Consider the following 4364-nt stretch of genomic DNA (forward strand, 5'->3'; position numbering starts at 1 on the left):
CACAAGAATCTTGGAATAGGATTATCAGCTTTGGAAGGAAGCATGGATCAGGATGGTCTCATATCTCATGTGCTAAATTCAATTTATGGTGTTCTTATTTTCTAGCTATTTATGTAATTCCTATTTTTTGAGAGAGATTTTTGCCATAGGGCCATATGCTCACTGAAGAGACAGAGAGAGATAGAGAGATAGAAAGCAAGAAATCACCCCTCAGGAGGGATGGCCACGCCGCAATCCCATCTCTTCCATTCTCCTCTTGGGATCTTCAGCATACACGCACATGCACGTGGCATGAGTTTCAAGCCGGGTCTGAGACTCACACTGCAGTCCATTATGTGGAGTCCAATTACATAACTGCTACGCCATCTGCTGGTCCCAAGTTATTTATGTAATTCCTAAAAGCCCTGCTCAGCCAGGAATGTATCTCATATTTTATTATTTAAATGTTTTAAGTAACATTTGTAGAGCATTTTATAATTTATGAAGAATATACATTTCCATTATGTTATTTCAATCCCTAGACACCTTCTGAAGTAATCTATTTTTCTTAACTAACAGAAATAGAAAATGCAGCTTAGAGAGATTATGTGACTAGCCCAAATTCTAGCTAATAAGACTGAACAAGATTTCAACCCAGGCTAATTTTGCTGAGAGTCTTAATCATGAAGGGATGTTGTATTTTACCAAATGCTTTTTCTGCAATTGATATGATTATATGGTTTTTAGTCTGTTTAATCTTTCCTTCTGCTAATGTGATGTATTATATTATTGTTTTGTGTATGTTGAACCATATTATGGGTATACCAAAAAGTGAAGAAGTTGTTAAAGGCATGGAAAACCTCTTCCATGAAACACTATCTGAAAACTTTCCAAATCCAGAGAAATATGAAGAAATTCAGACCCCCCAAATAAAAAGAATCAACAGAAGAAGATCCTCCCCTGAAACATAGCTGATTTGGTAAAAATCAAAAACAAAGGCAAGATTCTAAAAATGGTAAGAGAGAGATGTCAAGTTACTTTCAAAGGTTATGCTATTAGACTATTATGGAATACCCATAATATGGCTATTTGGGGATTTCATGGCATCTAGAATTTTCCATTATATCTTTTTCACTTGTTTTGTTTTGTTATTTTTTTTTTATTCTTTTTGATGGTTTGGTCTATGTTGGAGACTTTGTTTTCAATGTCAGAAATTCTTTCTTCTGCATGGTTCGATCTGCTCTTAATGCTTTTGAGGGAAATTTTAATTTCTTGTATTTTACTCATCCTTTCCAGAAGTTCTGTTTGATTCTTATTTCCTAGAATTGATTGTCTATTTTTTTCTTGCATCTCTTTTTTTCACAGTGAGTGGAATTCTTTTTCTGACATTTCTGTGAACTCTTTTGAGCTGCCCTTTGTTGATGAGGGGCTATTGTGTTCTCTAGGAAGAGAGTTATTTCCTTGTTTTCTCACGTTTCTCTTTCTCTGCACTAGTTTTTGGTTATCAGGTGCAGTATTTGCTTCTTCCTATTTATTGGATTAGATTCTATAGTATTGGAGGAGGGGTATTTCTGTTAGAGGCATATGTATTCCAGATTAGAGCAGATAGTCTATAAGGTAGCTCTAGGTTGTTGGCTCTTCCACCAGTCTTTTATCTCCTGATGAGCTGGGATGAGTTAAGGAGCTATAGTTTAGTGAAGAGGCTCAAATCACATACTGTGCACAGGGAACTTTCAGACTGCAAGTTCCTAGGCAAACCTGGGGTGTTGGGCTTCCCTCACTAGAGGCCTGCTGGGACTGGAACCTAAGTATATATATTTTTTTCAATGATATGCATTTTTCATAAACTTTTAAAAGACCCTGTGCAATTTTTTTTTCAAATTTTATTGCCAGAGCATGTGTAAGCTTGAAGGAGAGAGAGAGACAGAGAGAGAGGGAAAGTGAGAAGTCACTCCCCCATGGGTTAAGGTCATGCTGCAATCCCTTCTTTTCCATCTAGTCCTTTATCATTATTCATTTAGTTACACAAAAACCGTTTGCTTGATTATCTGTTTCAGAATTGAAGATTTGTCATTCCCCAATAGTAGATTTGTTGCTGCTGAGAAACCAAGAAAAATAATTGTAGTGCAGAAAATTAGTCTCTTCGATTTGGGCCTACTTAGATCCTTATTAAGACTACCTTACTTGGCAAGGCAAGTTTTATGGTGGCTGTTAAAATCTAATTCTTGGATACATAATACTTATTTGAAGGTCATTTATAAACAGGTCATGATGTTATCACCAATAACATTAATGTCATTAATGCATTCTCTGGGAGGGGGGCTCAGTATAGAAAGAAAGAGGCTAAAAGGAGCTTATTCAACTCAGTTAGGAAGTGCAGACATGGACATGCTCAGCTTCCTGACTCTGGCCACTGCCTCTTGCCCGTGTCTGCCAGGGTCATGCCAGGACCGGAGGAGCCATTCAGAGGTCCAGGCCGAGGCCAATCCCATGAAAGTCCTCGCAGGGGCTGCTTGTCCGCCTTCCTCCCGAACTCCTTCAGTCCGCCATCATGCTGGTGCTCATCTCCTTCCTGCTGGACTGGTTCTACTCTCTCTTCTGGAAGGAGGAGCTGGTGCTGATACTCATGGGGCTACGTACTCCTCAAAGACTACCTTTGTCAATACTGTCGCATCAATCAGTCCGTTCAGTGAAGACATGATACCTACAGTGGACTTCAACATAAGGAAAGTAACTAAAGGAACCATCACAATAAAGATCTAGGACGTAGGACAACCCTGCTACTGGAGCATGTGGAACGGAATAGCAAAGGAGTCAGTGCTGTTGTTTACAAGATAGATGCTGAGATGGTGAAAAGGTTGAAGCTTCTCAAGATGAATTACATAATCTAGATAAACCAGTTACAAGGAATTCCAGTCCTAGTACTTGGAAACAAGAGAGATTTTCCTAACGCCTTGGATGAGAAACAGCTAATTGAAAAACAAAAAAATGAATCTGCTATTCGGGATAGAGAAATTCACTGCTATTCAATTTCTTGCAAAGGTAAGGATAATGCAAAGGTAAGGATAATATAGACATCATATTTCAGTGGCTTATTCAACATTCAAAATCTAGAAGAAGTTGAAGCGCCTCCTGAAGTTTTCCAGTCCTTTTTGGCTATAATCCTAGAATTATTGTCTGTTACTCTGAAGTATTTTCCAGAGTATGGTCCTTCCTAAACCCAGGCGATTGCCTTTTTCAGAATTTATTTTTCATGTACACTGCTGCTTTTTTGTTGTTGTTGTTAATGATCCATTTCTACACAATTAATACAATCTTATTCAACAAAGATGTTATTGACTCATTAGTACTATACCAGAACTAGGAATTATATTCCCATGCATGATAGTGGATTTTCACAGATCCAGCCACACTTGTTTGCTTCATTGCTGGTGACCTTGTAAGTAATTTGAAAGACAGTAGGCAGGGATTAGGAGTGTAAATTTCAGGTGGAGTCTTTAAATTTATCCAGCTGTAGGGACCAGCAGTTAGCATAATGGCTATGTTGCTGGACTCCCATGTAGTTGACCGCGGTTTGCGTCCCAGACCTGGTGGCTTAAAACTCACGCAGGGCGCGTGTGCGTGCGTGCCCAAGATCCTGAGAGGAGAATGAAGGAAAAGGGATTGCAGTGTGGCCAGCCCCCTGGGGGGTGATTTCTTGTTTTCTGTCTCTTTGTCTCTCTGTCTCTCTGGAGAGCACATGCACCCTATAGCACAAGCACATGTACCCTAAAGAAAAAAAAAAAAAAAAAAAATCTCCAAAAAAAAAAGTATCTAGCTATATTCTTGTTTATGGGGTGATATAAACGATATAAACTGGTGAAAGAGCAGGTGCATCATTGTTGCTTTTAGAAAAACTTCATATAATCATTTACAGATAACCCAGGATCAACCACACCTGACCGGGCTGCAGAGACTATCGGTACCTGTAGGGATATATTTATGGAGGGGCCATGAGTGAGGTGTGGGAACATGCTCTGAGCAAACACCACCTGTCCCTTTGGGCTTTGGCAAAACCTTGCAACTTTTCTTTTCCTTGACCCTCGCTGCAGGAAGAGCAAAGGGTGGAAATTGCTAGGGGCATTCCAACAGACACATCTGATGGAAGTCAGGAAACATCTTGACTCCAATGAGCAAAATCCAATCCCTGCTCTGCATCTGAAAGATTCTTTAGCCTTCTCTGGGTGTGGAGAAATTCTTTAGCCTTATGTTTCTTCCCCACACCTGCAGCTAGACTTCTCCCCATTAGAAAAGAAGAAAATGGGATTTTCTCTTGTTGGGATTATCACCAAGGGATACACCTGGCCCAGTATGACTAAGCCCTTATAGATTTGTTACCTGCTTCT

The 4364-nt window shown here is 39.6% G+C and overlaps 1 pseudogene; it reads left to right on the forward strand.

The window, feature by feature from the left end:
- Window positions 1–2530: 2530 nt before the first annotated feature.
- On the forward strand, window positions 2531–3103 carry LOC102490861 (ADP-ribosylation factor-like protein 8B pseudogene; annotated as a pseudogene).
- Window positions 3104–4364: the final 1261 nt, after the last annotated feature.

This window comes from Tupaia chinensis, unplaced genomic scaffold (assembly GCF_000334495.1).
Source record: "Tupaia chinensis unplaced genomic scaffold, TupChi_1.0 Scaffold000225_1, whole genome shotgun sequence".
NCBI classification, from domain to species: domain Eukaryota; kingdom Metazoa; phylum Chordata; class Mammalia; order Scandentia; family Tupaiidae; genus Tupaia; species Tupaia belangeri.